The sequence below is a fragment of the Coturnix japonica genome, chromosome 3 (genome assembly GCF_054131305.1).
Source record: "Coturnix japonica strain WE chromosome 3, WE-NBRP24, whole genome shotgun sequence".
NCBI lineage: Eukaryota > Metazoa > Chordata > Aves > Galliformes > Phasianidae > Coturnix > Coturnix japonica.
In genome coordinates this window covers 94,692,036-94,718,894 of record NC_140665.1, presented here as the reverse complement: position 1 = coordinate 94,718,894, position 26,859 = coordinate 94,692,036, and the positions used below count along the sequence as shown (strand labels likewise).

General features: G+C 38.0%; 1 protein-coding gene across 1 annotated transcript in view; it reads right to left on the bottom strand.

Moving 5' to 3' along the window:
- Positions 1-357: 357 nt before the first annotated feature.
- The window catches only part of KCNS3 (potassium voltage-gated channel modifier subfamily S member 3), a 71,023-nt gene continuing 44,521 nt past the window's right edge, over positions 358-26,859 (bottom strand). The window contains exons 2-3 of the transcript XR_014944267.1: positions 15,563-15,779; positions 358-1,257 (exon numbers count right to left, since the gene is read on the bottom strand). The gene's annotated coding sequence lies outside the window, so the exon portion shown is untranslated. The remainder of the gene's footprint in view (positions 1,258-15,562; positions 15,780-26,859) is intronic.

Genomic DNA, 26,859 nt, shown 5'->3' with positions numbered 1-26,859 from the left:
CCACTGTTATCTCTGTAGCAGCCCGTGGCAGAGCTCCTTGTTAGCTTCAGTGAGTATATTAGCTTTCTTAATTAAAACAATTCTTAAACTTTTTAGTCATGAGAATTAAAAGGTAACAAAAGGAGAAGAAATACTGTGCTATTAATTTACAAGCTCGTGTCTGGAATAGGAAACTGGAAGTTACAGTCTTGGTCTAGCAGTAAGTAGATAGTAATGTACTGTACATCATACAGGAAATCCAGAATTAGCTGTGGATAAGCAAGCAAGAAAAAAAAAAAAAAATCAGAATACAAGAGAATAGGTATTTAATAAGCCAATGGAACTTAGAAAGCCAGTCTGCTGAAACAAGCAGTAATCTTTCTGTCCTTGTGCAGAACTTTAATAAGGAAATGAATTCCAGACTGTGAGGTCATAGGGCTGTCAGGAGGAGAAAATCTCCAAATACAGAGGGTTCCAGTGAAAGACTGGACCCCTTGTAGTCAACAAGATAACTTATACAGAGAGGTGAGTCATGACTATGGCATACTCCATGTAGCAGAAGAAATTTGACTCCTGTGGCAGGAAAGAACTTTACCTTCCACAGCTCTACCCATCAGTAATTGCATAACAAAAATGATGGATTTGGATATATGAAAGCTTGTAGAGAATAATGAAAGGCAGAAATATAATTAATTTTAGCAAAGAAACAGAAAAGCTGTGGAGATATCAAACATCTGTAGTTTTGGCTACAGATCTATATCATACCTGAAGATAAATAGAACAGACTGTTTAGCTACAATGGTTTGTGCTGCTACATTTTCTTGCTGTAGCATGTACTTTTATGTTTGTCCTACAATTATTTCTCCTTACTTAAAATAAGGTTTATTCCAGCTAGCTGATGGTCAGAGTCCATCTGATCTATCTCCATCTTGATTCCAGGTGTCATGTGGATATCTGATCATATTCCCCTCTGTATTTTTTTGGTGGAATGTCACCCAATCCAACTGCAACAAAATGTCTTCTACAGCACAGCTGTTAGAATAGAAGAGTGGGTGTACGCCACAGGTCTGAGCAGAGCATCCAGAAGTGTAGATCATTATTTAGTTTACTGAGTATCTTGTCTCCACATCACTCTTACCAGATGACATTAAGTTGTGGCTAGTTGGAGGTCACCCGTAACTCAGTAAGGATGTTTCCTCTCTTCCCAGCTTGCAGAGGAGACGCAAATGCTCAGACTCTGCTTCGCAGTGTTTGTTGTCTAATGTTGACAGCTTCTCCCTAAATACAGGAAAGCCATTTATTAACTTTTTTTCTAATGACACTTAAAGCTTAATAATAATTAATCACAAATTATTGTGCATTTGTAGTGGCATTATATCACATGGGAATGATGATTTCATTAAGACAGACAGAAATAATCAGTCTTTTTGACACGGTTATAGACAAGAAGTTCTATCAATCAAAAAAAGAAACTGAGAGGAAAAAAAAAAGAATCTGTACCAAGTTTGCCTTAGATTTTGGTCCACTTAATGTCTTTCATCAATTTATACTATCTTAGTTTAACAAATGGAATCATAAATAATGCAATCTACATCAATTGCACTTATTTGCAATTAGAATTTTTTTTGGTACTCTGTTTTATGAATATTTAATATACTGTGAAACATTGATGGAAGGAGTGCAATTTAGAGGGCCATAATGAATATTTAGAAATTCTTGCTTTGTGATCTGAACTTCTGGTTTTAAATTAATATCCAGTAAATCTTCCTGTACAATGCTCAGCTCAGCAAGTCTGGCATGTTCTTGTTCTAGAAAGAATGTGGGTAAATTTCAAGATATGTTTTCTACTAAATTGAATAGAATTAATGTGTGGGGTTTTGTTGTTTTTTTTTTTTTTTGGTTTTTTTCTTTTTCAAGCTTTTACTATATATGGCTTGGAATTTTAGAGAAAGGAAATCTAGAAGTACATATTTTAGTGTTTCTATTTAAAAGAAACGTGCACTGAAAAAGAGTTTACTACCAAATGTACATTTAAGATGTGTGATAAAAAGATGAATGTTACATATAACTTTTAGAACAAAAGCGACGATTCACTGAGAGTTCTGGCCTTTCTTCTTGAAGAAAAGAAAAAAAAAAACAGGCAAAAGTTCTGTTTTATTTTCTCTAGTACTCTACAATATCTTTATTTTTAAGTATACTATCGCAGGGGGAATACCAACATGCTGCTATGAATTTTCGGCATCTATCAGTTTTCTAGAATAAAGAGAAATGAGAAGGCAATTGTCCAAAAAGAGACATGCATATGAGGTATTCTCTTCCATCAATATGAAATCTCATCATCCAGTGGTCACTTAGTCTGAAGACAAAGGCACGTATTTCTGAAACGTGTTCATGGCACAGAATAGAAGATCAGTACTGGTAAACCTCATCCAGAAGGCAATTGTATGGAGTGCTGTGATACTCTGAAGTCTCTCTGTGAAGTGCTACGGATCAGTACCTTGAAAATCAAAAAATAAAGCCATCCCTCTCTCCACTTTGCCAGAATTTTCTCAGTAAACTGCTGGATACACAGGAAATATTTTTAAAAATATGCTGCATTTCAAAGCTGCAGTTGAGATGTTGGAATAAACTGGAGACAGGATTCTAGGTAAAGCACAAAATAAAACTGATCTGAATACAGGTCTGGGAGCCCTGACAGACTGCTTAAGATCAGCCAGTGTATCATACAGTAGTAATCACTGTGTCAGGACCAAATGGAAGAAGGAAATATCAATCTGAATGAAAGTGCTGATCAAGAGTGAAACAGCTGATGGGTTGGGTGGCCACTTCTAACGTAGTCAGTGGGAAAAAATAATTCTTGAAGAACATAAAATATGCATTTCCTGACTAAAAATGTAGTATTTTGAAAACAAACAAATAAGCAAACAAACAAAAAAAAACACTCAAACTTGATATGAAAAATGAATGTGTAACTGTAAAAATTGTTTGCCATGAGGAGCTGGCTCTGGGCTGCACATCAGGTGCATCTGATTTTCCCCGGACTCTCCATCTTCATGATCAGGCTGTAATTAAGTGGCCACGTGGGCAGCTTCAGTGCTACTTGACAAGCATAGACTTAACCACTGCAGTGCTAACATCCTTCTTTCGGCAGAGTTCCCAGAATTGATAATGTATCCACAAGCCTATAAGTACCAGCATTCAGAGAAGAGAGGCTGAATTCTGGCACTGGAGATAAAAAGAACAAACTTGACTCCCACTAGCCCTTCTTTTATGTAATAATAACAGAATCACAGAATGACCCGTGTTGGAAGGGACCTCAAGGATAATGAAGCTCCAGCCCCCCTGCCTGGCAGGGCCACCAAATTTCCATGTTTACTAGATCAGGTTGCCCAGGACCCCATAATATTGTGCAAGAACCACTATGGCTGCACAGCATAGAATGCTCTTTCAAACATGGGCTCATTTGGTAATTAATTATTAAATTACTTGATTTGAGCATTTGATTTTAAAATAGATTTGAGCTTGTTGGCATTTTATCTGCTATGCTTTTCAACAATGAGAAAAGCAAATATTTATCTTAGATATGAGAATGTGAATTATCTTGTGGAATATGAACATTTCTGCTTATTACATGTGTTTCAATTTCTTCCTAAGCAAGCTATTACTTTGTTTATCTTTCATTTGAGTTTCAAGATAAGGAATAAAGAGAAATGAGCTTGTTTCCCTGTAGCTGGAGCTGTTTTTAAGAGTGTTCTGACCATAAAGATGGAAACAAGAAGTATTTGCTTTGTAAGTGTCTTCAATTAGTGTTTGATCAAATAAAGGAGGAGGAAAAAAGTTTGATTTGGCTGAATGCTGTTATGTTCTCTTTCAAAGGGAAAATTTTCCATGGAGAAAGAAATGATTTTTCAAAGGACAAAGAGAAATGGCTGAACTCACAAAGCAACCACATATGGAAGGTGCTTTAAAAAAGACAAAGTTTTGAAAGCTCAGGCTGAAAAAGTTGAGAGCTGTGATTCATAGGTCCCAGGTTGGCATTCACACACAGCTGCTGGCTTACATTGCTGTTATTACAGAGTGATGTGAATGATGAAGGCTCTGGTGCTTCATGTTTGGAATAGGAATTTTTGCTTCTTTGTTCTACTTTTAAAAGATAAAACACTGTTAACGAGGTAACCGACTCAGACCACCAGGGAAACCATACACAGAGTCTTCATTAATTTCCAGCCTTTCTTTGGTCAAACAAGATGTTGTCTCGTCATGTACAGAATTTACATTGTCAGTGTAATTTGATACTGTCTGAAACAGTCTGAAAGGTATATTATCTTCCGAGATTTATTTTGGGAAGATAGTCAGCTTTCAAAATAAGCAATCTTCTGAGGACATTTTGTCTAAGCAGGAAGCCCTATTTTTTCCTTTCACCCTCTCTTTATATGTATATCAGATATGTAACAGCCTACAAGAAAAACCTAGTGCCTGAGACATTTGGTTTTTTTTTTCATAAAAGTGAACAGCATTTCATCTGATTAAAGTCTCTTGGATTTTTTTTTTCCCTAAAAATAACTACACAGTTCATGTGCTTGTAAGCTGCAAAGTCTGCTTAAGAAACTCTCCCAATTGTGTCTAATATTACATTAGTTATTGAAGCATCAAGTAACAATTTTTGATTAGCTGCTTCCTTTATTGGGGGGGAAAAAAAAAAAAAGAGAGAGAGAGAGAAGAAAACAAATAAATACTTCTGAGTTACTTTATTAGAATCTCTAACTGTATCCCAATACAACACTGTGAACAATAGGCATAACTTAAACATCAGTTAAGTCAGTACTGAAGAAAAAATACTGAAAAAGATTTAATGTAGAGCTGCAAGCAGGTAGTTTCTCCAAGTTTTTGCACTGACATTAGCATTAATGGGGGTAAAATTAGGAAGATTTCTGGCTATAAAGACACATAGAAGTGAATGGCACTATCATCTCATTGATTTTGATATTTTATATTATTACTATGGGTCTTCAAGCCTAGGAATCTGATGAGGTTCGTGATGCCATGACTGCAGCCTGTAGACCTGTCTGTCTGATCAAGCCTCAAACAGCTGGGTATCACTTGAATTGCAGGAGCTCAGATTACACAAGGTGGAATGTAGGCCCTGATGTGATTTCAGTACATCCACAACTGTGCTGATATCTGTACCTGACTGAATCCCTTCAGTTACGGAGTTCTCCAAACATGGACACCAGAGATGCAACATCTCCAGAGCCCTGATCAGAAAAAGAGAGTTATTAGAAAAGTCCATCATCTCCCAGTTCATATATCTGGATTCCTCATGACACTCAGATTTCATTTTCATAGATGGCCAGAATGGTGCACATATTGCACAGCTAAGGATCAGAGTGGCTGGAAACTCAGTGAGACTTATTTAGAACAATTTTACTGACACAGATGAAGGGATCACATCATTGTTTATGGAGGAAATGTAATTTCTGTACAAGGATTTGCAGACAGACTTGAGTTACACTCATTATTACAGTTTTCATGTATCACAATCAATCACTGGTATTTTGCATCAGTTCAGCATTAAGAGTCCATAGGATGCTGCATGAGCCAACCAGACATTAATCAGATAAGAAAATGCTTGAAATTAGAAAAATGTGCCTAAAGCCTTATCTTGACATAAAATTAGTGTTAGATTTACTCTGTAAGTAAGTTATTTTAGGGCACAAACAGACTGAAAACAGAAGCAAAAGCAGTACTGAGAAGACTAGCCAGTAAAGTCATGATGACAGGGCTAATGCAATAACACTTTTCAAACTGTACAAACATTTGAAATACAAATAGTCTATTTCCTTCTTTTAAGCACAGTATGTTTTTCTCTTGAGCTCTAGGTTAGCAGAGCATTCAACCATGTGCTTGCTTCTAAATACATGGTTAAATTCTACTCTAAATTTATTACATTGTAGGTCTAGAAATTCATTGTGTTTGACAATGAAATAGAAAGCATCCCTCTACCCTTGAAAATTCTATCTTTCATCTATCAGTCAAAAAAAGTTTCATATTTTCATTTTTTGCATTGATAGTGAAAGGTGCAGTTCTAAGCGGAAAAAAAAATCAACACAAAAAAACGCACATAACACTAGGCATTAAGGGGAATCGCTTCAATAAATAAACCAATATTTGAAGCTTGTAATAGCAATATGGGTTGGAAAAACCTATTACAAACTGCTGAACAGTACTTTTCTGCTTTGTTTAACATAGAGAAGGTTGCAATTTACTGCTTTTGTTTCATCAGAAACAGCAAAGGTTTCACTATATAAGCCTGCAGACCAAAGAGGAGCAGAATCAATTCAAGGCAAAATGTTTCCCAGTCTGATACAGTGAACCACAAATAGCAAATTAAAATACATAAATAAATAAAAATAAATAAATCAAAATTAAAATCATAATTTGAACAAGATTGAGGAACATCTTACAAAATAAGGAGTGATATGGAGACAAACCTTAACTAAAAAATCCTGTAGAAGTGAGTAAAGATGCTCTTTGTTTTTTCATTCACAATGCATTCAGAAGAGCAATTTGTTTTGTTTTTTTTTCCCAGTCAGCATCAAAGAATTATCCTGAAAAACAAAAACTACCCTCAAGTTCCCACATTTCTCTTTAAGTGCTTCAGTCAAGTGCAACAATTTTTAAAGACCTCTATGTTCTTCTTCCATATCCTTGTCTGCTTCTGGATTGACTGCAAAATACCTTAGCATTTAGGTTTATAATCAATAGGTTTATGTTTAAAGTACTTTTGCCCTTCCTATTGTTATTGCATTTTAATATTTTAAAGCCATTAAATTGACAGTGGTGAAATCTCTCATCCTGGAATACTCATTACTCAAAATACATGTTTTTTATTTAGTATTATAGAGCGTCTCCGTCTCCTAATTTTTCATTGCTACCATTTCATAGTCTGCATCCCTTTCCCTGTAGGCTACTGTATAACCTTCTAAAGTACATTTGATGTACAAGAATGTTTGAGGTTTATTTTCACTGCCTTCTTTAAAGATAGCCATTAGATGTGCAGTTTCTCTTTCAATAAGACTGTTTACCAAAGATTATAAAATACTTCACCAATAAATTTAACACTGTCTGGATGTTATATTCTGTGCCATCTCCACAGAATCACAGAATCATCAAGGTTAGTAAAGACCTACAAGATCATCCAGTCCAACCATCCACCCATCCAGTTCCCTGGATCTGCTTTTTTTCCATTCCTGAGAATGGGGGCTATGTTTCCCTTTTCCAGCCAGTGGGAACTTCACCAGACTGCCATGACCTAGTGGCCTGGCAACTTCATCCAGCAGTTCCCTCAGACTCTCTGAATGGAGTCTGATTAAAAGTAATAGAGTTGGTGGAATTGAATCAGATTTTTAAATATTGATAGAGAAAACATAACCTATTAGACCACAACTTGACCCTAGACTTAAAAAGAAATCTTTGTCAAATATCAGTGTGAAGACTGAATATCATCATAGTGTCACAGAATGGCTTGGGTTGGAAGTATCCCTAAAGATCATCTTGCTCCACCTAGGCAGAATTTATCATAGTGGGTGACCTGATATTACTCCGCTGGTAACAACTATGTATTATAGAGCAGGCTGGTGAACCTGTTTGTTTTCCATTTTTGAAAGAAAACTATTCCTTTATTCCACTGAAAATTCTTCACGATGAAAACTTTCCAAGCAGTCTTAAGGGTTTTTCATGTTGAATTCCTTTAGGCTATTCTAAATGCTGCTGCTGGGGCAATGGTAGCAATTATTTTTATGTATCCTGAAGTTATTTTTAAAATGTTTTCAGTAAGATGGGTCAGTCATCTCAGGAACACCATCAGGGACTGCACTGTCTTTCTTGAGAATTCTCACAGGCTCTCCGGCAGTGCTGGAACTGTAACAGAAGTTTAATAGATGGCTGACATATTTCTGACAGATGCTATTCATTTGATACATTTATGAATATTTTGGTTTTGGTGGTCTATTTAAGGCAGTTACTATTAAATTGTCATAATTTATCATTGATTGCTACGCAATGTTGTCTACAGTCTGGAAATATGCCCTTACTTTGGAATTAAAGCTAAGGGCTACAGGAGAATGATTGAACTTCTGACCTTGTCTATAGCTTAGGACTAATATTAAAGATTTCCATCCTTAGAACACTAGTTCATCTCCACTGTTGCAGCGAGATGCTGAGTATTTGAATAACATTATTTCCCATGAACTGAAAGAAGTACTGCAGGTGAAGTCCAATTAAAGTGGCTGGAGAGAAACAACCTCCTCCCTTGCCCTGCTGGCCATGCTTATTTTGATGCAGACTGGAATACAGCTGATGTTACTTTCACGCTGTTCCTCAATACCTCCTTTTCCATTGTTTTTCCCTTAAACAGGATGTATTAGCTTGACAGACACTTCTGTTTGTTTTTTTCCAAATAACTCAGAATTGACCTCATCAGCTCTAAGATGAAGATTGCACAGAGAAGAATGCTTAAGACAGGATGGTTAGGATGGTTAGGCCTGACCATTCAATCTAACAAGTCCACAAAAACTCAAGCCTTTCATGCTGTAGCATCAGCAGTAGCAGCTGACATTATGAACTTTGCTCTTTCACATGAAGCAGATGGGAGAAGATCAAATTTTGCAAGGCCTGTAGACACTTTACATGAGGAAAAGGGCTAAGTAACAGTAGTGTTTGGTAAAGTAGTTGACACATTTGAATTCCAGAAAAGAACAGATGAATGCAATTGAATTCATACAGCCAGGGCACAATATAATTTTACTGAATAGACCCCTCTGTAGAGAACTTTGAAGGAGACTGTGATGTTATCTGTTCCACAGGGACACTAAATATCAAAGAATTCTTGCATTTTAAGCTGATGTTTGCTCTGAGAAACACCAACCATGTCATCTTTCTCCACCATCATCTCAACAGACAATGTGTCTATTGTGTGACAGTGACTGTGCCCTACCTCTGACAGAACTATGTGTCTGAGATTCTACCAAAATAACAGCAGCTCTCCTAAAAGTAAAATAGTCATGTTTAATTCAGGTTTTATGAAAGACTCTGCTAAGGATAAAGGTAAAAATTATTTGCATTACACTCTAAAACATGCCCTTCTCTGCTTCTTCAGCCTTATGTTTTTGCTTAAGATTTCCACCTAAAATTTCCTAAGGTTGAACCTTTCTTTGGAGCTGGGACGTGTGCATGGAGACAAACTACTGTATGCCAGACCTGCTCCAGGAAGGTGTGTTTTATCAAGTGATCTGCTATGTGCCAAGCAGCAGATGGAGGAACTTCTAAAGCATTCCATACAATGAATGAGCTTCCAGTATGCAAGCTGTGCCCAGCACCAGAATCCTTGCCCTGCATCTCTTGGAGTTCCCAACCTGTTTGGCACAGAATACCTATGCCTGCTTCTTGCATTCACCTGAATCCCTGGACTGTCGAAACATACCCTTTGCATACATGTGCAATGAATGAAACACCCAGGAATGAGTGTTTATGGCTCAACGACACAAAGATTTGAGACCGTAAGTGACCTTGTGTGATTTAATGCCACTTTTCCCCCCTTATTCCTTACTTTCATTCCCTGGAGAAAGCTGAGATACTAGAACTTCAGTGTAAACAAAATAGGCTTGTTTTACAGCAAACTAATTAATCAACCACCAAGTGTCACCAAATATGTCAGTTTGGTATGTCTGTCTTTCATTAGTACTAGAAACAAGTATGTCTGTTAGAGAATTGCTTTACATCAGGCCTGGAAAAAAAAGCTAAGAAAAACAACTTCAGAGAAAAAGGAGTAAAGAAAAACCTGTGCTGTCTGGATCAGCAGTAAAGTATCCCAAATTATTGCACTCACTAGGAAATAAATGCAGACCAAAAGGGTCAAACAAGGGGATCTTCCTGAGTATCTTTCTTAGAAGGGCCTCTAATGGCTATGCATATATCCAAGGCAGGCTGACTGCTGCTTCGGCAGCCTGAGAGGAATGTTTATGGAAACTAAAAGAGGCCAAACTATGGGGAATAAGGGATGTTTAGAGTGAGAGAGTCTGTTAAGCACCAAAATGTTTCCCTGCAGATCTGTGGGAATGGATCAAAATGGCATGGTTTTCCTTTGATATATGAGCATGAGCAGGCAGTAACATAGAGTACATTTGATGGAGATTTTAGATACTTCTGTTAAAAAAGTAGAAAATTAGGAGTGGGCACTACTCACTAAGCAGTGCTGCATGACAGTTATGCCAGTTAAAGCCTCTGCTCTTTTCTGTCCCTGGAAATCAGATTATATCAGCAAAGAAAATAATGCAGAGGAAAAATGAATAAACAGTTGCCCTAAATTATTTATTGTGTGTTTCAATATATAGTATCTGGCATTTTAAGTGCTTCTGTTCGGAGCAGAAGCCACAGTAAATGTCACAGGTTTGCAAAGTCTCAATAACCAGTAAATGTATTCAGTTTCTCAACTTAAATTCAGCTGTGCTCTTGAGGTAGAAGGGGACTGATAACACACAGGGAATGGAGAAGAAGCACCTTGTACTCACCAGAGGCTCAGTGTAGAAAAGGATCTTATCTCCTGTCAGTCAGGGAAAGAAGCCAAAACAAACAGGAATTAAATGTTCCTGCATGGGATGGGAGCTGTCTTCTGAGAAGGGTATGCTTTTATTAAAGTATGCTCCAAGCTGTGGATCAGTAGTAACTATTGTAGCTAAAACAATGATGCTATTATGTAACCAAAATATAATTAGGCAAGAAAGTCCCATTCTGCAATGAGTTACAATATCTTCTACTGGATCATGACTAGACTTCTGTGTATAAATCAGACTTTGAAATGATGGTCTGCAGTGTGGATTTTGTCAAGTCAAGAGACATTTTGGCTCCCAGCACAGCCATTGAGGATGAATCAATTTCACCAAAGATAAAGGTGGGGTTCAGTTGATTAGACAGATTTGAATAGTGTCATCTTGGTCACTTCCAGAGTATCTAGGAAATGCTACTTCCACATGCATTTCTTCCATCCTTTAACTGATGTTTTGGGAAACCAAAGACAACTCAAATGGCAGTAGGAGCCTAAGTTCAGGTAGCTTTCTTATTCAGAATGAGATGGACAGGCATCCAGGCTCCACTGGATCCCTCTAGAGGTAGCAGAGCCTGTCTCCACTGACTACTCAACACTGGCACACATGCAAGCACCTACATGAAAACATATGAAATCAGGCGTGTTATTATGAAGCTAAATCCTATCCCAATTATATAGGAGTGCAAAACCAGAGAATGCAGCAAGAACTTCACCAAAGACTCTGTTTTAAATATGTTGGGATGAACTGTAGCCATGGCTATTGAGACTTTCAGCTGAAATACCCATTTAATTTGACTGACTTAATCCTACTGATGACGATAGCAGGAGGAAATAATCCTTCACTTAGATAAGAAAGAAAATGAGCACACAGGCAACTGCTTGCATGCTGGTTCTATCTGTGAAGTGATAGCAGGGTCACATCCCTGACTATCCCGCAGTTGCCCCCATGGATTTCTAGCTGAAGTTTGGGGCCCACCCTTGAACATGAACATCAGCATGGAGAGTGCTGGTTTTAGTTCTTCCATAGATTTCATTACAGTCTACCTGAGAATCTGAGTCTTTTTTTAACAAAGTTAAAAAGTATTTCAGCACCACACTGCAAGAAAACAATACTATCATTATGACTATTATTTCAATTTTAGAGATGGAAAGTGCGCTGCAGTGAGGCCATATTTTTAAGGTATCGCTGTGAGTACTATAGGCACACATAGCCCCAGGTGAGATCTTTAAAGCAGCTCAGATTCTAATTTCCTTTGAAAATTTATACATTGTCCTTTTATGTGCTTTTGAAAATTCCAGCAGGGTCCTGTTTACTGGTTCATTGCCTAGCAAGCTTGTAAAATCTGCTGTAGCTTGCTCAAGGTGACACAGAACTTCTGGATGCTAATTCCCAAATCTCTCTTCAGTTTGCTTTGATTTCAGTCAATAAACCTTTTCCTACCTGACTCTAATTCCAAATTCACTCCTGAAGTCCATCCAGCACAAACGCACAATTGTGGTACAGAGTTCTGATAGTGAGTTCTGCTTCTGTGTTTTCTTCTGGACATAGCAAAAGCTACAGGGCTGCTGTTCACTGCTGCATTCATGCTGTTCAACTGCATTCACCTTGCATTTTTACTATCAAAACATTCACAAAGCACAGCCTTAGCACAGTGCTATATGTTGCTGATCCCACACATTTTTGTTAGACACTTAAATACGTCAAGGAAAAATGGCATCAAGACTTTTATAGGTAGCTGTCCTACCACAGCTTCATAGAAAATCTTAAGGATAAAAGTAAGTTTAAGACCCAGCATAAATCTTTGCTGCAAACACATCCAATTCCTGTTTTCTTCTAGCAACACAAGGCAGAATAATCCATCATTGTTTCCTTTGTAGCCATTTTCTCCAAACATGGAAACTGTGAAGAACATCCATTTTGCTAAAGAAAAAAAATTCATATCTTCACGGCTTATCTTTTAAAGCAATTAAAATACTTTTTGTGTCCTCTACATTTGATTTGTCAATGTCTATTTTAAGTGGATTTCTCTTCAATTAGCAATCTTGCTGTTAATTGGCACTCTATGTGAATTTAAAATAATGTAGTGAAAGTGATAGGGAAGATAAAAAGTGCAAAATAGTTTTTTGACAGAATCTTTTTTTTTAAACAAGTTATGAAAATGTTTGAGACATTCATCAAGCTACTTTTAATGTATATTTATAAATTTAAGTGAAAAAAACCTCTTACTGAAGGCTCAGTTTTCTTTATGACACAAACTGACATGGGATTTGAGAAGACATAATTGCAGATGGCACTAATAAATATGAAATGGCTTCATCCACCAACTAGACAATGCTGTCTCTCAGGTTATATCAGGAGAGATTGGCCTGTTGCCTGTAAGCTGCTGCTCAAACACCTTATACGCCTACAACAATATATACAGAATGACAAAGCTCTCAAAGAGAGATGTATTCTGAATGTCAGAAGTGACAAATTTCCTTGATATCTTATATGATTTTCCAAAGCTATAAAATACCATACAGGAGAATTAGCTTAGAGCTTTGCTGTAATTTCCCTAGCTAGTAAATTCAAGCTGTTTCTCTGCATTCAAATGTGTTTTATAATAGGAAGTTAACTTTATAATTTTCTATATGAGCTTAAAATTCAGGTCCTGATCTTGGGTAAAGATTTTAGCAAATCTGAAGTTAAATGTAGAAGAGGATTTTGTGTTATTTCTAAGAAGTGCTGCATCCTTAGAAAAACTACCCAGAAAATAAATAGATAGATAGATAGATAGATAGATAGATAGATAGATAGATAGATAGATGATAGATAGATAAAAATATCTTGTGTATTACAAATAGTCCACAAAAAAAATCACAATGCAATCATCATATCCAAAAGGAAAGTAGGGGAGCACATACATGACAAACATCCCTGAGAAACTAATATGGCCAATGCAAGCACTTGAAGGACTTGGAAGAAGCTGTAAATATTCAGATAGCTTTTTTCACTATATCACAGAATCATAGAATCACAGAACTGTAGGAGTTGGAAGGGACCTCTAGAGATCATCGAGTCCAACCTCCCGCCAAAGCAGATTCCCTACACCACGTCGCACAGGTAGACGTCCAGGCGGGTCTTGAATATCTCCAGAGAAGGAGACTCTACCTCCCTGGGCAGCCATATCATTTATACTGTGTTGTTTTCTGCCCATCTTAAGCCACTTTAAGAGTATTATATAATGTAATATTAGAAATGTCCTCACCTGTTTCTCATAAATTTGTGGACTTTTGGCCTTTAAAAGCCCTTTCTATTTTTATTTATTTATTTATTTATTTTTTAAACTAATTTTGCTTAAATTCACACAACTGCACTTCTAAGAAAACACTTCTTGTTTGCACATGAACATCAAAATACTAAGTTTTCAATGGAAGAGTTCTAGGGGGAAGGAGAAAACAGGAGTTTCCAATTTCTTATGGAGAAAAGCTTTATGCAAAGCTGCATGTCTGCCAGCCCTCTACTCCCAGCAGTGGGGCATTGAGATGATGACTTTTTGAGAGCCTCATGAAAACTGGCAGTAAAGCACAAGGATAAAACACAGCATTGTAGGTTCTGAAAGAGAGATAATTCTGAGAAAGGCATTCATATCTAAGCTCACTGCCCATTCTGAGGTAGCACCTACCTTCCTACTGAACATAGACAAAGGCTCTATGCATTTTAAACCTGCTACAAAGCATATCAGTAAGTAGCACTAGTAGATGATAGAATAGCAAGGCACATTAAAGTTTGAGACCATGTTGCTCTGGGGTAGTGGGATCAAATTTATAACTAGGTTCACATATTAACAACTTTAGCTGTTAACTTACAACTATATACAATATACAACCCATAGATCCCAATGGACAGTTAGGCTGGGATCTGGAATCTACAGAATATGGATAAAAAATGTGGCAAATACTCTTTTAATTATGTAAATAATTTAGCTCTAGTAACACTGAGGGACTCGTAAACTTCTTTGTCACACCTGTCAAAAAGCTGATCCATAAGATTTACCCATAAGCTGTATATATCTTCTCAACATTAAGATGGTGGATGACATGTAGAGAAATGCAATAAGAAGTTAATAACTTTTATTATTTGACTTCTTCTTGTGCATAACATCCAAATAAATGCCAGTATAAGAGTATTATTTTTTCCTTAAAAAAGACCTGCTCCATTTGCTGTTCAGAACATATGACAGTTCTGCAGCATGTTGGATAAGCCCAACTCACATAGCTGACTCAGTGAGAATTAATATTTATTAAAAGCAATAATGAGGTGATACTGCCCTAATTTAGAGTACCTACAGGAAGGTGGTGGCAACAGTCAGTGCTGGCTCAGAATGCCATCTCATTCTTAATTCAAACAGTCCATGGCTTATTAGGTCCTGCTGTTAATCCAGCACCAGCCAACTGAGCACAATGAAGGGTGAATTTCCACTTCAGACTTGGCGCCTCTGCACTATGACACAAAGCTGTGGCTCGCCATGTGTTAAGTAAATTGCTTCATTGGCACATAGGGTCCAATGATTTAAAATGTCAGTGTTTAAACGTCTATTTGTATTGTAAGTAAATAGCCTAATATCCTGAGGTCATTTTACATCAAGCAATTCCAAATAAGCCAAAGAACGTTTGAGTATTTGTTAGTACATTTTGGTATCCAAAACTAGAAATGGAGTTTTCAGCTATTTCACGGTGCTTCAATTGTTAATTGAGATTATATTAAAAAAGATTTCATGCAGCTGGAACCAGTAGAGGGACCAGGAATGCCCATGCAAGTCTTTCCCACTCAAAGCTGAAAACAAAAGCAAGTTTCAATGATCAGTGATGATTTTATGAAAAAAGTTATGACTTACGGTGGGCAATCAGGTGCCCATTGGGAATAATGTAGCATTATATATATTTATGAAGCAGCCAATGCACAGAGAAACAGTTTGTAATTTAAGAGAAGACTTGCACCTCAATGCTGTAGATAATAAAAGCAATTTGCTTCACAGATGCCTTCATGTATTTTTCTCTTGTAGATCTTCCTGCTTCCTTATTGCAGAAAAGCTCCTGAAAGTCCACACACTGAGCTGTGCTGGCTTGCCTCACTGCACAGGGTTTTCAGCTTTTGCATCCAACAAATGCTCCATGAACAGCAATTATCCCTGTAGAAACCACCAAGGGCCACTGCCTGCAGCCAGAGGGGAAAAAATACAAACACAGATTAGTGGAATAAAAAACCCAGATTAGCTAAAGGGCAAGATGCTTCCTGCTTGATTTAGATAGATCACTTTGGCTATGTTTAAAAGAATGAATTAAACAGCATGGAGGAATGTTCCCAAGCACAGGAGTATGACTTTACACTTCTAAACTGTTAAAATGACCCAAACTAGCATGGAAAGTCACCCATATGGTTTTTGCTTTGAAAGATAGTGTTAGTCTGTGGGAATTCCCAACAGGTAGTTTTGCAACGGGCACTATATTCTGATGCTGTAGGCACTATATTCTGAAAAGAAAAAGAACTGAAGTGGAATAAGTCAGGCAGTATTCTGACTGTTGGCCTCCATGACAGAGAGCAGCCCTGCCTGCATTTAAACCCTAGTGTAGATGTAAGTACTGGTACCAGGAGGGCAGGCATCCTTGGCTCTCCATGAGCTAGGTTCAGCCTTGAGCTGGGCACACAAATCCCTTGTAGCATGCCTGGGAAGAGTTATCAACCTGAGATGTTGCCAAATCACACATTTCCCAGCAGAGTTTTGGACAACAAGCTGGAAGTCATTTCTGTCTGTGGCAGCCCTTCTGCAGGAAATGCCTACAATTACCTAATGCAGCAAGCAATGGCAAAGATCTACTAGAGATTAAGTACCAGGTTCCAGTCCCGGCTCTGAACCATGTTTGTTTATTTCATTCACTGTTTAACATTTAATACATAAACACTGCTTGGAACAAGAAAAGGAGTCCACAATTCATCCTTCTAGGGCAAGTTTCCTGATAACAGGATTAAAATCTTGTGCTTATTCTTGCATGTTCTGTTTAGTCCAATGACTCTTCACTTCTTTGCTGCACAGCGAGAAAGCCTCAAGGAAGACTGGAAACATCTGAAAGATCCTAAAATTGTCTCTAATTCAGATGGTCTCCAATAGATGTTTTTGAATCTTTTCAGCATAAAAACTCATGGGGATGTGTTCTCTATTCCTAATGCGAATTACTCACAATATCCAATCTAGATGGACTACAAACTAAGTGATTATTTATTCTCTTTCTGGTGAATCAATTAGTTAACCTCATAAAAGTTGTGCTCATTCCCATAGATGCATCATGGGTACATTTTGGATACATTTGGATCAAGTCTTAGGGGGTTCTATACTAGGAAGGTTAATGAAAGAGTCCCAATTTGGATCCAGGTAAGACAGAAAGAAGTATTTGCAGAGCAGAGCCTTAGGCACCTTTGCAATTTGATCAGTGATAATGAGGCATCTGAGGAACTGAGGTTTTCAGATACTCGTTTTTCTTCCTCAGCTGACATCTTAAATTCTAACAGTATTCGTTTTCAGAATTCACTTGAGGTGACCACACACTTCAGTTATCCCATGGTCTTCTGCATCACATAAGTTGCTTACTTAAGGACGGTGTTCTGAGAGCAGCTACTGAAAATTAGGATGTTTTTTTTCCACTATTAAAGATATCCTTGGGTGTAGTTTTCTCCATGATTGCAAGTTGACTGCTGCTGTCATTAATTTAGTTCAGTGCCAGTGCAGAGATTAAAAGGGAGAATGAAGGTATCCTTCGATTGAGAAGGAAAAAGGCTAGGAAATACAGTCAAAGAAAAGGAAGAATTTAGAAGACTGAAGGAAGAAACGGGAAGGTGCAGCTTTGTCCCTCAGATCTCCATAAGCATGAAGGCAGGTAATAGCTCATTATTATGATGATCGATTTGAATAAACGTTAAAAAGTAGTTACATGCAAAACTTTCATTTGTATGGTGCCATTTAAAGTGGGGTCCTAAATTGTGATTGGATGTGTCATGACATCTTAGTTAGTTACTGCATTGGAATGACAAACTGAAAGAAATGCAAGATTCAGAATGCACAGTGTGTATGTTGAGTATGTTTAGGATAAACTAAGAAAACAAAGAATCATAGAATCATGATAGAATCATAGAATGGTCTGGGTTAAAAAGGACCATAATAATCATGTAGTTTCAAACCCCCTGCTATATGCAGGGCTGCCAACCAACAGACCAGGCTGCCCAGAGCCACGTCCAGCCTGGCCTTGAATGTCTCCAGGGATGGAGCATCCACAACCTTCCTGGGCAACCTGTTCCAGTATGCCACCACCCTCTGTGTGAAAAACTTACTCCTAATATCTAACTTAAACTTCCCCTGCCTTAGTTTAAAACCATTTCCCCTTGTCCTATCACTCTCCACCCTCCTAAACAGGTGTTCCCCCTCCTGTTTTTGCACTCCCTTCAAGTACTGGAAGAGATCAATGAGGTCTCCCCAGAGCCTTCTCTTCTCCAAGCAAAACAAGCCCAGTTCCCTCAACCTTTCCTCATAGGAGAGGTGCTCCAGCCCTCTGATCATCTTAGTAGCCCTCCTCTGGACCCACTTCAAGAGCTCCACGTCCTTCCTGTACTGGGGGCCCCAGGCCTGGATGCAGTACTCCAGATGGGGCCTCACTCCAAATGGGGCCTCACAAGTGCCAAGCAGAGAGGGACAACCCCCTCCCTCTCCCTGCTTGCCACCCCTTTTTTAATGCAGCCCAGAACACAGTTGGCCTTCCAGGCTGCAAGCATGAACTGTCAGCTCATGTCCAGCTTCTCATCCACCAGGACCCCCAGGTCCCTCTTCGTAAGGCTGCTCTCAAGGAGATCTTCCCTCAGTTTGTATAAATACCTGGGATTGTCCTGACTGAAGTGTAGCACCCTGCACTTGGCCTTATTGAACCTAATTAGGTTTATATGGAACCACTTAACCAGCCTGTCCAGGTCCCTCTTCCCACTCAATGCCATCGTCTGTGTCACTGATGAAGATGTTGAAGAGCACCGGTCCTAGGACTGACCCCTGAGGGACATCGCTTGTGACCAGCCTCCACCCTGACGCAGAACTATTAATCACAACCCTTTGGCTGCGTCCAGCCAGCCAATTCCTAATTCATCATACAGTCCATCCTTCAAATCCACACCTCTCCAATTTAGAGAGTAGGATGTAGTGAAGGACCATATCAAAGACTTTGAAGAAGTCCAGGTAGATGAAATCCATTGCCCTTCCCTTGTCCACTGAAGCCATCACTCCAATATAGAAGGCCATCAGATTGGTCAGGCAAGATCTGCCATTGGTGAAGCCATGCTGGCTGTCTCGAATCACCTCGCATAGCTTCTAGGAGGATCTGTTGCACGATCTTCCCAGACACAGAGATGAGTCTCACCGGCCTGTTGTTCCCTGGGTTTTCCTTTCTCCCTTTCTTAAAAATGGAAGTAATATTTCACTTTTTCCAGTCTCTGGGGACTTCACCAGACAGCCAAGATTTTTCAAATATGATGGAGAGTAGCTCAGCAGCCACATCAGCCATCTCTTTCAGAACCCTAGGATGGACATCATTCATCATTCACCTTCAGTTTCATGAGGAGGGCTAGGACTTGTTGCACCATTACAGTGGGACAGAAACCACTCCCCACACCCTCACCTAGAGGCTCAGGGTCCTGGCAGACATGAGAAGCCTGACCACTGGTGAAGACTGAGGCAAAGCACTCTTTGAGTACCTCAGCTTTTTCTATGGCTAAGGAAACCAGCTCCCCATTACCTTTCATCAGAGGGAGAACACTGCCCTTGGCCTGTCTCCTCCTGCCTATGTACTAGTAGAACCCCTTCTTGTTATCTTCCAAATCCCTCACCAATATCAGCTCCATCTGCACCTTGGCTTTCCAAATACTATCTATATCTGCACACATGGGCAACAGCCCTGTATCACTCCTAGTCTACACAACTCTACTTCCACTTTCTGTACATTTCCCTCTTTTCCCTCAGTTTAAGCTTCAGATCCTTGCACAACCATGATGATCACCTGCCTCCCTTGCTTGACTTCTTTTGCTGGGGGATGGAGAGCTGTTGCGCTCTCAAAAGGGTGTCTTTAAAGAGCCACCAGCTCTGTTCTGCACCCTTGCCCTTAAGGACAGTTTCCCAGGGGATCCCACTCAGCAGTTCCTCAAGCAGATGGAAGTTTGCTTTCCTGAAGTACAGGGTCCTAGCTCTGCTTTTTGCCAGACAACCATTAAAGACCTCCTTTGCAATACCTTAGTCCTTAGTGCTGGCAATATTATGAAAGGATCTTAAAGCAGTTTCCTCCTACTCATTATGCGCAGGTGATCAAAGAAAGATAACCTGCATAGAAAGCAGATTTCAATATTTCTCATTTAAGGACCTGAAATTAAGAATGATGCTTAGATTCTGCATTTAGATAAACAAACAAGCAAACAAACAACTAAACAAACAAACAGCAACAACAAAACATTTAAGTGCAGTCATTTTGATCCTTCTTGTGGGAACATACTCTGTTTGTTAATAATGATCTGAAGGAAAAGTCTCTTCTAAGCTATCTTTTGGTTAGTCCCATTTAAATCAAAATTATACTAATATTTTGTTTCTTCCACACCTTTAGAAATCTCTCTTATTAAAAAAAGATTTAGTTTCATAAGCAATTCTACTGCAAAATGTTAACTGTATTCTGAGAACAATGTAGAACAGATCCCCAAAATGTCATGGGCTCTTGAGAGCATGATGCTTCTTCTTTCAGACTGGAGCATTCTAGGTTCGACAAAATAAAGATGTGTGCTTCTCCAATTTATAATACTTCTGGGATTCTTTCCCCTTTTTAAGTAACGAAGGCTGAAAGACAGTGTATCTGATTTAAGTTATTTTACTGTGTATTTCTGCCATACTTTGTGATATAAATAGCAGAATAAACAGTGAAGTACGCAAGCAAAGTTGAAAAGTCAAAGACCAATGCTTGTTTCTGCAGTATTTCTAGCTTGCACACATGCCAAGTGCAATATCATGTAACAAACAAATTCTTTACAGACAAGAACTGGGTTTGGGATTTCTTCATTTCCCACTAACTCCCCAACATTCTAAAAAAAGTTAAAATCTTGTATTAAAGTCACCAACAATTAACGTAAGGGCAACCATATGTTTATGATTGAAATTCCAGAGGTAAAATAAAATATTCTTTCCCATTCTTAAACTTTCTTATTCAGTGTTCTGAAGTGGGAAGACGTGCTTTATCCAGTATTTGTGCGGAAGTAATACTTATGATAAAATAATGATAGGCATAAGACTGTATGCAGAAAATGTTTGATTATGAATACTACTTATCTGACGTGTCTTCCTGACTATAAGCATAAAGAAATAGACAAGCTTGCACACTGAAAATAACTTGAATAATTAGTGTCATTAGAATGCCAGTCTTTTAATGATCTCTACAGATGCAAATAAATTAAAATGGAGGTACTGATTGCTGAATAAATATCTATCCTAACTGTGTTTTGATTTGATGTTATGTCATCCAGATTTATCTAGATAGATAGATAGATAAATAGATAGATAGATATTGTAGTGAGTAAAGGACTTTTTTATATGACCTTTACTATACGTGACCAAAACATTTAGAATATTAGAAATATCTAGAATATCCAAAACATCTGTGACATGTACCTGAGCTCTAGTGCACAAAATGATTTATGATCCTTCACTGCAAGGACCTAAATCTCTGCTGAAAGTACTGTGAAGAATCACATTCATATTAGTGACTTGAAATGAAGAAGAAAATAGTGCTGCTTTACTTCATTTATTGCAATTTTAATAGTGTTGTAGCAACATCTGAATATAACGTATTCATAGTCTGTCACTAATGTACAAAGAGGGTTAAAGTATGTTTTATAGACTTACTGCCCAGATGCCTTTGTTAAGATTCTTTGAATTTCTGCTCCCTATTTTGACACTATTTATGTGTTTTGATTTATCTATTTCTATGGGAATTATAAATTGTCCCTTAGATCTTCCAGACCTTTTAAGGTTTTTGCAGTTCATTTTCAAAATTGGACATAGGTCACCATGTAACTGCCTGCCCTGTTCCAGGTTCTCATGTCAACACTGAAGTGATTTCTTTTTAAAACTCTAATCTTTCATTGTTGTTTCCTTGAGTGATGGCTGAATTTGTGAATCCTGTAAATGTGACTGCAGTCTGAAAATGGAGACAGTTAATCTAGGAACACTTATTCTGCCGCTATTTAACCACAGTCTCCTGGGATGAGCTGAGTGGAAAGTATGGGATGTCTAAAACATTTACTATACTGGATGAGAAATTGATGTTAGGTTTCCTTTTGAGCTCTCTCCAAGCACTTGTGACGTTGGACTTATCCATTAGACTATGATCTCTGGAGTAACTTTTATGGGAGTTGAGCTAATAGATGCAAAAGAAGGATAGTTGGCTAGAACACATCAAGAATACAGCTTATCAAAACAAGATGGGGTTCCTCTATTTTAATAGTTAAAAAATGCTAATTACCAGTCTTAAGTTACTGTACAGGAGAAATCCTGACAGTATTATCATGTCAAATAATGAGATCCAGCTTGCCACAGTATGTGGCAGAGTAAGGAGTAAAGCAGAGGTCTAAGGTAGCGCTGCTTGAGAAAAGTCTATGACAGCCTCTGTGACAAACTGCTTCCTATCTAGAGAAGTAGATCAGTGAGGAAAACAGCACAGGAGAAGCAGATGCAAAGTGACTTCCCCAAGGAAAGTTAGTGACCAAATCAAACTCAGATATCACACACCCCACATCATTTTTTTTTTCACCCCACCTGGGATATTCATGTAAGAGTGCAGAGGGCTGCTTTTTTCCTCAGTTATCCAAATAACTTTTATGGCATTGAATATCCATGCCACCAGCTATTTCAGAGACCTTTACTCAGCAGTAGACAAGAGCTGGAAGTGGTTATTAGTTTTCTCAAAGTCCTCTAGACACTAGTCTCTCTGTGCTACTGCTACCCCCATTTTATTGTAGAGATCAGTACCCCTCATATTTCTCAGCCCCACTTTTCTTGTTTATAAATACTTTTACACAACTGCCAAACTTCCCTCAGACCTTTTCTTTGACAGAACGCACAGCAGTGTATAAAAAACTGTGATTCTGAAATCTCGCTGATTATGAATAATTGTATAATTGTCTACCTTTTGTCCTTATATAGCTGTGGTCTTTAGGTTTGTAAGTACGTAATATAGGGAAAGCATGGTTAAGCAAAAGGCTATCTATGCTTTCCTGAAATATGAATATGCATTTGGTTATGTTTCTTTTTATTTAAATCTCCTTAACCCAGAACATAATCTTCACATGCAGTCAGTCAGATATGAGATTTCTGTCACAAATACTAGCTTTCAAAATCCTTCCTCATCTTTTACATGGCAGAGAACATCATAAAGAAAGGAAAACAGAATAGCTAGTTTTCTTCAGTAAGAAACAGTTTGCCGAAGGAAGCAATGTGAACCCTGCTCTGATCTGCTAGGAGAGTACTCTTCTCTTACTGTAGGAGTAGTATAAGAAATACTGCTAGACGTTACTCTTTACTGGTTCAAGAGCTCAGTAGAATTAGCAAGAAATTTATCTTTCCTGAATATTTTAAAATTATTTTAGGTATTTTCATGCCACTGATGTGCACTTCTACTCTATTTGCAAGGGTCCAGTTAAAAATCTCCAGGATCCATGATTTTAATCATAATGGCACCTGTCCCAAAATTCTTGTTTTGTAGCCAGGGATTTCATTAAAAGTTGTAAATGAAAGCATTTCAAGATAATTTTAAAAGAGATTATCACACTGCTTTTCCTCTAATAAAATTATTACTGTTAAGAGGAAGAAAAATATTTCCAGCAGTATGAGCTGCTCCTGATGGTGATGGCTCAAGTCCATTTATGGAAATTTCCTTTAGTTTATGACAGGTACAACAGTAAGGAGAATCTGACACCTAGTGTAGACTTTTAATGTTCCAATGTAGAACTACATGTGAACAGCTTACCCAAATGTTTTATCATATTTGGTAGTTTGAATTTGTTGTTACTGCGACATTATTTTTTTTTTCATAGAATCACAGAATCATAGAATGGCCTGGGTTGAAAAGGACCACAATGATCATCTAGTTTCAAGTTTTGATCTGTTCCACCTTATTGTCAGAAGGTCCCTTTTCTGTATGGAAGACAAACTTGATGATGTATCTAAATAAAGAAGAAAGAGAAGCATTCTGCTCAAAACAGAAGTATGCCATGTCTGAGAAAAGGGACTTAGCATTCTTTCTTTTCAATCTTCAATGTCATAATATTCCCCGTAATGAACCAATTTGCTTACACTGGATGAGAAGGGGATGTAATGGATGATGTGAATATCACACCATTGAGCTCTTCAGCTATTATCTCTTCCCATCAAATGCAAATCACTAATGATATTACAGTTTAAAGTCTCTCTTTTTCTGTATATTGCAATAAATCATCTGAGACAACTTAAAGAATCAGAATTTTAGATTTTATTTCCTTTCTTGAGACATAAATTCAACTCAGCTTAAATAAAGTACTTGAGCTGAGATTATTGTTTTGCATGCTGATCTGCCAGTTGTCAGCAACAAGGTGAATGTAAAACAAAGCCAGTACCTCAGTATATGATTGCATCTTATTGTAAATAATTTCAGGAGTGCCATAAAGCTTCTTGGAGAGTGAATGTCAATTGAAGGTATGTCTCTAAAATGCTCACACTGCAAATTAGAAACAAAAGAACACATAAATGAAACATGCAAAATGGAAAGAAATAATAAGACATAAAAATTTTGCAGTCATGCATTTAAATATTTAAATGTCACCTATCACTAGCATTGTCATTAAACATATAAATACAACAAAGAGCATTTCCAGACAGAAGAATTGGTAACTCTGGTAAATTTGGAAAGCAGATGTCACCCTGTATCTTGTCACTGAGTACTGAAGAAAATTTAAAGTCTCAAAGTGAAATGCAATCTAAAGAACTGCATCTTCTCATTTCATATGTAAACCGTGTATTTTATACAGCTCTAATTTGGTCTCAGATGACTTGAAATTTGCTCTAGGCCAGCATGAAGCACTGAAGGTGATAATACAAAATACACATATTTTTCAACATCTGTTTCTCGATTTGATTGTTTTGCACAGTTCATTTCTATTCATTCCCAGACACTAACATGATGATTTCAGTTCTGAAAACACAATGTACCTTTGCAAGTTTATAGCACCTGCACCACAACAGTTGAGTCAAAGAGTTCTCTCAGTTTTTTTAATATATTTCAAATAATGAACAATCTCAGGGAAATAAGGAAGCCCAGATAAAATGTGCTGTCTTACCCATTTGTCTGAATAAGTGCAGTTTAAAAGTGAAGTGTCATAAAAGATGAAAATGAAAGATAAAATAAAGAGTACTGGAAAGCTGTGGAATACAGAATAATAGCTTTGCTATTTTGAAGTCAGTGATGGGCTTGAGTGTTTAAAGTTTATAATGTGAAATGAGCCAGATGAAATAATTATTTATCATTGACTAGCAGAGAGTGAATTCTAAATGGAAAGCAGTTTTCAATTAACTGGTCATGCTACATCTAACTGAGGTTATGCTGCAGAATCAATCAAGAAGAAATGTTATCTGCCAATGGCTCACGAGCTGGATGGTTCTTATTTTAAACCTAAAATACTATTTTAAAGGTGGGGGTGGTGATAAAACTTGCCTCCCATTGTAGAAAAATATAGCAAAAGTCTCCTGACACTTGATGTAAAATTTCAGAATACTTCAGTAAGGCAAGTTATAGCTGTTGGCATCTAGCATCAGATAAACATAGCATCTTTCTAACAGTCTTTCTAATGCAATTCCACAGCTACTTCTATAATCAAAAGTAGTGAGGTCTCTATATTATCTCAGACTATGAAAGTGAAAGTAGTATGTAAATATAAGTGAATATGCAAAGCTCACTCTTCAAATTCAAAGATTAAGTCCCTACAGTACTGGCATCAATGGCAATTTTCCCTTATCACTGAAGGTGTAAATCAAAGCTGATTGCTTTGGTCTTTCAAGCTTCTTTACTGCTCACCTGCAGAATTTCTGCCTTTTACCTTCTTTTTACACACTGACTGTGAGTTTGGGATCACAGAATCACAGAATGCTTTGATTTGGAAAGGATCTTTAAGACCATCTAGTTCCAGCCCCAGTGTCATGGGCAGGAACAGCTCCACCAGACCAGATTTCTCAAAGCCCCATCAAACCTCGCCTTAAACACTTCCAGTGATGAGGCAGTTTTTCTGAGCAACTTTCCAGTGCCTCGCCACCAAAAGGTGGTGACATTACCCCCTGTCCTATCACTACACTACTCCAGTTTTCTGGTAGCTCTCCTTTATTGGACAGGCTTCTATAAGGTCTTCCCAGAGCCTTCTCTTCTCAGACTGAACAAGCCCAGCTCCCTCAGTCTGTCTTCATAGGAGAGGTGATCCAGCCCTCTAATCATCAGGTGGAGCCTCACGAGAGTGGAGCAGAGAGGGATAGCAACCTCTCTCAGCTCACTGGCTATGCTTCTTTGGATGGAGACCAGCATATGGTTGGGCTTGAAGTGCATAGTGCCAGGTCACATTTGTCTCTAACTAGACACTGACCACAACTCTGAGTTCTGCTATCCAGCCAAATCCTTATTCCCCAAGAGGTCCATCCACAAAATTCATGTCTCCTCATTTGGAGAGAATGATTTCAGGAGAGACAATATCAGATGCTTCACACAAATCCAGATAGATGATACCAGTTGCCTCTACCTTGTCCACCAGTGCTGTAACCCCAACATAGAAGGCCATCAAGTTTGCCTCACACACACTTTGCCCTTACTGACTCCATATTGCCCATCACCCATCACATGAGCCTTAGCATAGTTTCTAGGAGGATCTGCCCATGTTATATCTCGGTACAGAGATGAGACTGGACAGCCTGTAGTTCCACAAGTCTTCCTTTTTCCTTGTTTAGAAATGGAGATTATGTTTTCCCTTTTCCAGTCAGTGGAAACTTTACCAGATTTCCATGACTTCTCAAATATGATGAGTAGTGGTTTAACATATTCTTCCACCAGTTTCATCAGGAGCCTTGAAAGCACCTTATTATTTCCCATTGATTTGTGCACCTTCAGGCTCCTTAGATGATCCCATACCTGATCTTGTCCCACAGTGAGCAGTTCTTCAT